Here is an 11,544-nt window from a genome sequence, read left to right as displayed (position 1 = left end):
CATTACTTTATCTTACTCTAAATCGTGTGAAAAGTGATTACTCTGTTATTCACATCCATCCTGAATTTGTCAATTTCTGCATTATTTCTAGGTTTGTTTTAACGAGATAATGGCGAGCTTTATACATGCAACGGGAATGTAAACACGACGCTATTTAGGCTATAAGTGGTGTTTTGCATTTGCACGAGACAGCTGTTTCCATTGTCTAACTGGAAAGGCTGCGTCGTCTTAGCGTTCGCGTCGCAAATCTAAAGCTTGCTGTAATGTGTTAGACTTGCACGATGACAGTCTCAGCGAAAGACTTGATGAAGGGGACTGTCAAAGACCAAGGAAACTGTTAAGGGTCATGGTCAGCCTAGCTCATGGTGACAAATGGCCATCATTAAAGGAGTGACATCTTCTTCCGGATGTTACACCCCTATTTACGTCATCGCAATCGTGCCGATACTGCCATTATTCCTATCACCAGAGTCAAATTGTGTTCTTATCACCTCCACAGTTTCTTAATATCTCAGATGCTTTATAACTTTTTTTAATGATTATTCAGTTAAATTGTTAATGGAAAGGGTTAAAGATAATGAAACGTTAAGTTGGTAGTAGAAACATTTGAACTGTCATTTCTTCAGCCACAAGTCAGAGAGAGAGAGAGAGAGAGAGGGGGGGGGGGGGGAGGGGGAGAAGGGGAGGCAAAACGACTCTGTCCAGACCTCCCCCTTCATTCCCCGCCTAGTCCCCCCCCCCCCCCCCCCCCCCCATAAACCAAAAGGTAAAATCTCTTGTACATGTCAGTCTGCACGTCTGCTCACTGGAATAGCAGTACAGACCGGATTACTAACGACTAGTATACTCAAATCTAGCATGACTTTATAAAGTGTGTACTCATGACAACTAACAGCTTGCCAGATATTTGCCCGACATATCAACAATTATTGCATGCAACCTAGGCTTCAAAATATGGAAGTGAATCTGATATGAAGATTCGACTTGAAGAGCTCATTACTATAGGTCCTGAGGGATATCAATGGAATACATTTGAATACACTTGAAAACTGGCCAATGTCGTTGGCTGTTTGTGGCATAGCACTTTGGTGACTAAGTAAACCTGAACTCGATGATGCCAGCAAAACATGACGTCAGTTAACAAATAGACTTCTGCAACAGGTGGTGTTGTCACAGTGTTATGCAACGACCATTAAAATAGGATGTCTTCTTACTCACCATTATCTTATACTGGGTTTTTCCCTGCTTAATTTCCAACTAGCGGATGTGTGCCATGGGGAAGATAATTCGTCATATCATCGCGAGAAGATTCTGTTTAATTGTTTGCGCCGTGCGACAGGTGAAATAACTCTCACCATTGGAGGAGGGGTGATGGATGGTACAGGGAAATTGAGACATTTTGTCTTGCTCAATTGAGCCCGAGTCATCAAAATATGCCAATTTATTAATGTCGGAATGTATTCAATATAAACAGCAAAACAAAACAAACGAATGAAAGTCGATCAGAGCCGACCCAAATCTCAGGGTTATTTTTTAACTCTTTTAAACAGAGAATCAGAAGGCGTGTGAAAGTTAGCTTTATGGACACCAATTCTTTCTCCTGGCATTCGTGCTGTGTTTGTGGCTCACTTCATGAAATAACCTGGGAGAACCACTTCTTAAACTGATAACTAAAGTCCTGTAGGAGGAGGATTTATCTCTGTTGTGAATTTACGGATGGCTTCTTCTTCAGCCCTGAGAAACGAGCTGCTAGATTTACCCTAACCTTCTAGCTATTGCAGATTACTCTAGAGTGAATGCATCACTTGTAACAAAACTGAGGAACTTTCTTGTGTTTTCTTGCAATGAGTATGTGCAAAAACTTCGAAATATTAGTGTCTATTCACGCTGGTCAGGTTACACTGCACACTTACATCCTGGAAAATTGTCAGTTTGTTGTTGTTGTTTTTTTTCAGTGCTTGTATTTCCGAGCCAAGTCATTTTCATAGTGTAATTACCAGGCTGCAAGAGCCATTTATTTGTATTGGAACTTTCTTACCCTCTGTTCATAGTGACAACCAATATGGTACCTTCTTATTCACCTTTCTTCTCTCTGGCCAAAACAAGTTATAAAAACGTGGAAAGCATTCCCAAGGGCACGTGTTTACATCAGTGTTCATGACAATACGCATTTCAAAGTGTGGGGAGAGTCAGAAAAATGAATACATTAAGTACCATCACCTGATTTGAGAACAAGAGAAGTGACGAAACTGAGGATGGAATAGTGTTGAGCCTGGAATGAGGCTATTGTGGGTAACTGTTCCCTGTGTGAGAAACAATGCTGCTCTCATTGTTGTGACAATGCACTTAATGCAACGTGTAAATGTACATATCAGTATCGTCCTTTGTAAAAGGCACATTTAATCGATATGAAAAAAGCTATTTATATTATTATGTAATGTGTGAAAGTAAAGATACATCGAATAAAAAGCAAACATGAAAAACAGCAATAAATTTCGCCTCCTGTGTTTCATTTAGTTCTCATACCAATTAAGTCTGAAGATTAGCTGTAATTAAGGCGTACTCTTTGAGTAACCAGTACTAAGATGTTCATGTCCTATAATAGTGAAAATCTTTGATTGAAATGATATAATTATACACTCTATCTGTCGTATTTGTGAATTTAGGATTACGATGAAATACATGACTACACAGATTTAAAGTCTATAGGTATATAGATGAGTGTATAACGTACATGAAATGATATAAGATTCATATTTTCTTACTACCTTATGGAAATATATTTTCAATGCGATATTTCAAATTCAATTTCAATTTCAATTTATTTCACAAACATTCACATATGAATCAGCATTTACATACACACGCCGTGGGGACATGTTCGTGGTATCATGTTCCCGTGTGTATCAATTACACAATTGAAGCAGGTTATTCATGTGTACATAAAATGTTGCATGAGACCTTGAAAAAGTACAAACAAGGTCCCCAAAATTACAGAAAAATATTATGCAGATGAGTGAAAATTATATTGCAGGAGGAAAGATTGAGATGAGAAACCAAAACAAGTGGGAGATGGGGAAGGGAGAAAAAGGGAGGGAGTTGTGAAATAGGATTATGTGGTTACTGACATAATAAATGCATTTGTGAATAAAATGTACACTTATGACCATTAATCAAACTCACTTAAAATTAATCACTATAGTTTGCAAGGAGGTGTATTATAAGTTTCTGCTTGAATACAGATAAATTGGGACAGATCTAACGTCAAATTGCAAATCATTTCAAAGCTTAGGATCAGAATCACTAACAGTGATTTGTTTCTTGCAAAAGGCTCGAATCAAAGTTATAGATCTCACTGACGTCTCTGTTTCCATGTAATGAGGAAGACCTTCTATTGCATATGTTTGAAAGTCATCCTATAGGTAACAAAAATGACAATTAAGAAAAAAATCCAGTAAATGCCTTCCATTTGGGTAAATATGGTTGTTTTTTATGAATTATTCTTAGTATTTTTACAAGAAGAGTCTTGAAGATAATATCTATACGCTTTAAAAAAAAAGGTTTACCAAGAACACGAAAACCGCCTCGCATGTCACTTCGTTAGTTTATCTGCTCAAATTGTTTACTTAGTTACTGGAAGCCTTGCCTGTTATAGCAACAGTTGAAAATCAATCAAAAATTTGAGCCTCGGTAGCCATTCATTCCTTTAATAGTGATGTTATTGAGGCAGTTATTGCCCGTATATTATCCACATTCATCACCCTTTCCGTATACCAGAAAGCAGGCTTGCCCGACGTAGCAGCAGTCTACCAAGTACCATGTATTGAACTACTTTGAAGTACATGCTAAATACGGTTTCCCTTTTCCATCACCATCATCTTTATTCTTCGATATCATCATCATGATCATCACTATGATCATCTTCACCATCACTACCATCATCATCGTCACCACCACCACCACCATCATCATCACTACCACCACCATCATCATCACCACCATCATCAGGATTGTCACGACCACGACCACCATCATAATCATCATCACTATCATCATCATCATCATCATCATCAATACCACCACCACCATCACCATCACCCTCATCACCACCACCATCATCATCATCACCACCACAACCATCATCATCATCACCACCACCACCATCGTCATCATCACCAACATCATCATCATCACCACCACCATTGTCTCCACCACCACCGTCATCTCATCACTACCATCATCTTTGACACGGTTGATTTGTGATTGGTCAGTAAGACCAATGATGGCTTTGCCTAAACCAGTCAGGACACAGAATAGATAAGGTGAGTTTTGCAAGAAAAGTGCTTTGATTTTTGACCTTTTTGAAATAAAACATGAATTTCATATCAAGGTTTAACAAAACTGCTAAAACTTCTGAGAGTTTGACTTTTAGATATTCAGTTCAATGCATATGATGGATGCTTATCTAGGTACGTGAAAAAAATAGTAATCCCCCCGCAAAAAAAAGGGGGGATTTAGGCCCTTTGGAAAGTGAGCTCTTCACATTGTGTAAGGGTGTACATCAGATTCGACTGCACCATGTCTTCTTAAGGCGACTCTCTACTTTGATTGCATATAATTTGCATATCATTACCAATGCAAATATCAATCTCATAATTATTGCCTATCCTTATCTTATTCGGCATGGAAGGGGGGGGGGGAGAGAAATGCCCAGTGCTGTATCCAAATAGACCTGTTTGCAAACACACCTTGGCCTTTGCCTCGGACATATTTTGAGTTTCCGTCGCTTTTGCGGCAATGCGCTTCGACAAAAAGCGGTCAAGCGGCTAATGAATGGATTTGGTAAACCATTCCTATTGCGGACACTGGTGATATGCTTGCTTTAAAATCATTTACAATTACTAATACGGTGTGCATGCTACTGATTTGTGAGTATACTAATTGCCCAGAGTTAGATTATTAAATATTGCCGCTGAAAATGTTTGATTTAACATCAATTCACGACCAACCTGATGATGTTACAACAGAAGTTATATTTTCAACCAACCTGTATGTTTATCTTGTTGACTTTAATCCAGTACTAGCTAGCCAGTAAAATATATCATTCCCTAAAGAAAGTTCCCTGAGAAAATGTACTATCTTGCTAAAAGTGTAAAGTTATTTCATTAACCCTTTGAGAACGAACTCATTTTTTCCACAGCATGTATTTCCCATAGACACCAGTCCTGCCCGAGTATACTCGGGACTCGTCTTCAATGGGTTAAATAGCTAAAAATGTAACACTTTGTATGTAAAATAGGCATTATAATGATGTCACATCTGTAGTTTGATAACACATTATTGAGATTAGGACTGAAACTTCTGGGCAAGAAAACATCTATATTCATAATAATATATAGAAATCGATATCATTTACACTTAATTCTTGGCTGTTTTTATGTCTAGATACACAAATTATATCAAAGTGTTGTATTACGAATTTAGTATTTACTGGCGATACGACTATGAAGCAATTAGACTGAAGCTAAAGCTGGGGCATTGGGTATTATGCAGATTCCCTGCCATGCCTGCAGACTTAGAATAATTCCTGCGATATTAAACTATTCATTCAGCTATAGTATGACATTTGGTTCTATGCATATATTTCTAAATGCGTGATGAGACCTTCTGTGTGTCTGCTAAAGCACGCATCATGAGTGTCCGGTTATTGTCTCTAATACTACGCAAACAAAGTGATAATGATAAAACGTGAGAAGCCAAACTTGTGTTGCATCTGCCATTTTTCTGCCGAGGGATATCATGGTGACTTCATTGTCATACCTCTCTGGGAAAATAAAATAACATGTTCCATGGTTCTTATCTACATTAATGTTTAACGAATCGAGGTACTGCTGCGATGGTTTCACCGAAAGGTAATAGTAATTGTAACATTTCCAAGTCGCATTCAGGAGTAGGATTCCTTGGGAGAAGGAACACAAGCTTAACTCGTCTCAATCAAATCGAAGGTATTCTCTTTTTGTCATTGACAATTCATATTTTATTCCAAATCCATGTCTTAATCTCCTCTTTTGGTTACTGTGCATTATACCATTATCAAATACATGCGTAGTTCAGAAATGAAGACGTTGGCATTTAATAACTCTTGTAATTCATCTATCAATGTCGACTAAATTATTCATAGCTCAAAACATTGCCCTGATTTCGACTTACTCTCGGCAATGTTCGGCATTTGGTATTCTGATCATTGTATTTTCTTTGCAAAACCGATGAACATATAGCTTCTACGGAGAAGAGTTTAAAATGTAAGAAAAAAAAACAAGACCGATTTCATTTTTATCAAGTTAATATACATATATTTGAGATTCAATCCGCTGAAGAACAGAGAAAATAGCTGATATCTTTGTGATAATTTATATCTATATGTATATATAATAGATTTAGAATGTTTCCTGTTATGTAGCGAATGCATGCAGTATCAGTGAAAAGATGTTATTATTTTTCTATTGTTTTGATAATGACCTTGCTTATAAAATAATTAGAATGACATTTATCTGTTCTTGCATTCAAACTATTCATATATTTCATTCCAGATTCTCTCTATTTCTTTCTTTCTCTCACTCTATCTCTTCTCTTCTTTTCTCCCTCCTCTCATTTCTTCCCTTCTTTCTCTCCTCTCCTACTTTTCTATCTTCAAGCTTCTTCTTTCTTTCTCTGTGTGAATCAATCTGTATGCAGCAATCAATCAATCAATCAATCAATCAATCAATCAATCAATCAATCAACCAATCAATCAATCAATCAATCAATCAATCAATCAATCAATCAATCAATCACTCACTCACTCACTCAATCAATCAATCACTTAATCAATCAATCAGTCAATCAGTCAATCAATCAATCAATCAATCAACTAGTCAATCAATCAGTTAATCAATCAATCATACAATCAGTAGGGCCTATTCCAGTCCCAATTTGCATTGAAATAGAACACGGGTTTGGTTTTGTTCATGATAATTCTGTCACTTCCACCTCCAGAAGCTGAGATATTGCTTTCTGCAGGGAAGGCATTATTTGGTTGAAAAAAGAGAGACTGTCTTGCCTTGCCAGCATGAATGACCTTTTGGCATTTTCGATATGTCTCTTCGCACTTATCGGGAGCGCGGCGTCTACTGGTGAGCACCCAAGTCCTTTTATCTACCATTGTAGATGCTTTAATTGACACTTTTATACCTACGTGTTTTCGTGCAGGCAATTCTTCCAACCTTCTACTGCTGACTTACACCTTCTTTTCAAATTGGTGAAATTTTTGCGTCTTTTTGTTTTTTCTTTGAAACTGATTGTCAATATATTAGTTGTGTCGCAATATTAGGGGCTTGCTTAAAATTTGAGATGAAAGATTTCAATGGCAGATGGAAGTTTGGAACAGGTTTTCACATTTTCATTTCTTGCAGCCACATACCAGTACATTGAAATGAGAAAAGAGGATCATTGCACCCACTCATAAGTCTCTCCCGAAACCTGCTCATGAATTTTTCTCCAATAATTTTCCGTCTTTCCAAAGCTGATAAAGGAAAATGACCAAGTTCCCTTGACAATAAGCTATTGCAGCGAAAGAAACTGAGAATCATGAATTTTGTCAAGGAAAGGGATGTGCCTATTTTAATGTGTTATCAACCAAAAAGTGACTTTTACAATGATTTCCCTTAGAAGATGTATGAAGTTTTGTTCACCATCACCTAATCAAATTCGCACTTCCGATTCTGAGCAATATCATTGCTTTGTAGTCACACACGAAGCTTCAAAATTCAATGCCAAATACTTATGCAACTTCAAGTGTACTGTTTTTACTGTCCCAATCTCTCCGTGAGAGTCAATTTGAAGACTGAGGGATTGGCAGAGTACATTAAATGACGTCAGGCAGAATTTCAACAACTTTTCTCAAGGCTTGATTTAGCATCAGCCAGAGTTCACTGGTATACACCCCATGTGATACTAGAGGGGCATCTCTTCTCACCTAAACATTGTTCTTTCGCCCTCCCGCACACCCCTCAATTACTAGTGCCTTTGTTAGCTTTGTCTTGATTTGCATTCCTTGTACTTTGGAATAGTTACCACTGGTTGTTGATTATAATGATGATGTTCTTGTCAATGTTTGTTGTACACTATAATTCATTATGGGTGATATTTAGTTACATGTTACGAGTGAGGCGATCCATGTTTTACAAGCTTTGCTCTTTAATGGACCATTTTTCCATTGTTATAGTTTTTTGTCAACTTTGCAAAGTATTCATTGCTATTGTTAGTTATTCTACGTAATTGCACATATATTTTATCATTTGACGTTAACATTATGTTTTTTTGTTAAAAAAATGATAAAACAATAATTTGTGCAAAGTATGCTTTGTATTTTGTTTCAACTGTTGTTAGATCGAAATGAATTACAATTGAATAGAAATGAATTGAATTGAATTGAATTGAATTGAAGAGAATACAATGAAATTGAATTAAATTGATTGAATCGAATTAAATCGAATTGAATCGAATTAAATAGAATTGAATTGAAATGAATTTGATTTAATCTATTGAATTGAACAGAATAGAATATAATTGAATTGAATTGAATTGAAGAGAATACAATGAAATTAGATTAAATTGATTGAATCGAATGAAATAGAATATAATACAATAGAATAGGATTGAATTGAATTGAATTGAATTGAATTGAAAACCCCCAGGCTGCTCTCGTCCCATTGTCGGCGATCACGTGATCTTGAATCCTGACACACCGACGTATCCTCCATGGACCATGGTCTCCCTCTCCTGTGCACCTGGTTACACATCAAACGGTGGTCAGACCTACAGCTATTGTTACTCCTCGTCAATCTATTACTGGTATCCCACCGAAGCCGATATGCTCTCATGCGTTCCAGGTGAGTTCATACTCACAGCACTATTTTAATCTTTGGAATTTCAATTTGAGGAAAAGATCTATCTAATTAATGAGTCTGAAAACAAAGTTGAAACAAAAATCCCATATCTTTTCATTTCACAAAGCTTTACCACACATTCTTCTGTCCTCTTGTCACAATAACTGCGTGCATATTAACCCATTGAGGACGGGCTGATTTTGCTACAGCACGCATTTCCAATAGACACTTGCTGGAGTATATTCGGGACTGATCCTCAACGGGTTGATTATGAATGAGGTTATTCCCTGTTCTTTGTATCATGTATAGGATTTCTATTTTTAACGCAAGAAGTAAGTGTTTAATAGAATGGAATGGCATTAAATGATAATATAGAACGTAAACCTTACCAGAACATAAGCACAATTCAACGCCGTGTTCAAGTTCTATTGGCTTTTAACGAATTGAATAAATTGGACGAAGAAGCTGATAAAGTTTTCATCCAAGTCTGTCCGAGATTATCAAGTCACGGAGTTTCAGAGCTTCATGGTGTGTTTTGACGAGATGGTGATCTACTTCGCAACCACTTATGCAAATTACAGCTGATGACGTCATTTCCTTCTTAAAGTCAGTTCACATTTAGCAATAGGGCAGCAATGTGGCATAGTGGATAGTAGGTCGTCTGTCTCGTAATCAACAGACTCGGGTTCGATTCCTAGAGAGACTAGCTGAGAATTATTGTGTGTAATCATGCCATTCCCTGTAACAAAATGCAAAAACATTTATATTATGGAAGTCAAGTATGTGAGCAGGGAGGTAGCCATCTGCCCGGTATGCAAGTAAAATATATATCTCTTCATTCATTCATCCCAAGAGCATCCCCCCCCCCCCCCCCTCATGCTTACACTAGAAAAAAAACCAGAAACCAAAAACTTGCGAATAATGCCGACTCATCGCGGTTCGGCTAAGGCGACTACCGATAGTCAGCAAATGGTATCAACTAGGCACGTTGTGCCTCACCACGAAGGTGCTAGTAGTACCTCCCTGGTCTTGGAAAGAAGAAGTCTGTTGGCAATGGTTTGCAATGAAATTGAGCTTATGAAGTATAACTGAGACCCCGTTTACAGTGCAGGGCCGAGCCCGGCTTCAATTGCTGTACTCGGCCCCGCAATTTTGTCCGTTTATAGTACAGGCGTCGGTCCGTGCTTTTAATTCAAACCTTTCAATATTTAATCGTAGTGGCGCTCTGCTTGTAAATAAACGATCATTATTGGGAGCGCGCCGGTCGCAATTTGGTACCGCATTTGGCCCAGTTTGCGTTTACAGTGAGAAAAGGCCGGGGTCGGCCGCGGCCGAGCCGCGGCCGAGACTACCTCCAGAGCTAGGCCAAATGCGCGGCCGATTTTAGTACCGCATCTGGCCTTATGCACGCTTACAGTGAAATGAAGGCCGGGCTCGGCCGGGACCGAGCCCGGCCTTTTTACTCATTGTAAACGGGGTCTGAAGGCCGTGTCACACCTTTCCGGTTAGGCCTTGCGTGCGACTTGCAAAGAATAATTTTGACTACCCGGAGGTCCCCGTAGATGATCCGCACATGACAGTGCCTAGCATGTATCTCAACCGTAGTCGCCCGGAGGTGCGCACGCAATTTTTTTTACCCGCAGCCATGTTTAGGTCCTGTCACACCTTTCCGGCCAAGCTACTCGGGCTTGCTGCGTGTAGGGATTTTTCAGCATACGGGACCTTTTCTGAGGGCGGACAAGAATTTTGGCGAGTCAGTGCATGTGTCTTACTTGCTGGACGCGTTCTACTTAAATTCTACTTGCGAGTAAACTGTGTGACCTTTGTAACAGTTGCTGGGGAGCTGACAACTCAGTGAAGGAATTCCTCTGGAGGAATGGCAGAAATCCCACAGAATGCCATTATCTTGGCTGCATACGGGACTGCGAAATACCTGCGTGGGAGTTGCCTGCGAGGTGCTGTCGCTAAGGGCCTCCTACTGGCGTTCTGCGTGGACTTCTCCGGGCATCCCCGGGACTCAAAAAAAAAAATTTGGTCATGCTCAAAACATGGCTGCGGTTAAATCGGACTTGCGTGCGCACCTCTGGGCAACTAAAGGCGAGATACGCGCTAGGTACTGTCAGGTGGGGACCAACTGCGGAGAGCTCCGGGTAGCAAATTCGTTTCCCCGCAGGTCAACCCGCAAAACTTCCCCAGATACGGTATAACAAGGAATTGAGCATGCTCAAAACTTATTCTGAGTGAGTCATGCGGGTTCGTTTGCAGAGGTACATGCAGAACACCAGTATGAGACCCTTACCAGCAGCACCTCGCAGGCAACTTTGATGCAGGTACATCTCAGTACCTGTAAGTCGCTCGTAACAGAAAACGGATCGGTTTCAAAGCACTCACGCAGGTCACTAGGAATACACGCAAGTAGAAGGTAAGTAGTACGTGTCTAGTAGGTAAGAAACAGGTGCGGAACTCGCAAGCATTCTTGTCCGCCCGCGGAAAATTCTCCTGCGTGCGGAAAATCCCTCCTCGCAACAAGCCCGGTTAGCTTGCCCGGGAAGGTGTGACACCGCCTTTAGGAGGTAAAGGCCGTGTCACACCTTTGAGGGCAAGCCTTGCGTGCGAC

General features: G+C 39.4%; 1 long non-coding RNA gene across 1 annotated transcript; it reads left to right on the top strand.

Annotated features, from left to right (window-relative positions):
* The first annotated feature begins 5,960 nt into the window (after window positions 1-5,960).
* Window positions 5,961-8,879, top strand: LOC139727207 (uncharacterized). Its single transcript, XR_011710737.1, has 3 exons — window positions 5,961-6,005; window positions 7,036-7,172; window positions 8,736-8,879. It is a non-coding gene; the product is annotated as an uncharacterized lncRNA (long non-coding RNA).
* Window positions 8,880-11,544: the final 2,665 nt, after the last annotated feature.

This window comes from Diadema antillarum, unplaced genomic scaffold, assembly GCF_040938485.1.
Source record: "Diadema antillarum isolate AM-2024a unplaced genomic scaffold, OU_Dant_1.0 seq00000122_RagTag, whole genome shotgun sequence".
NCBI lineage: Eukaryota > Metazoa > Echinodermata > Echinoidea > Diadematoida > Diadematidae > Diadema > Diadema antillarum.
Note: the sequence above shows the minus strand (reverse complement) of the source record. Positions and strands in the feature narration are given on the sequence as shown.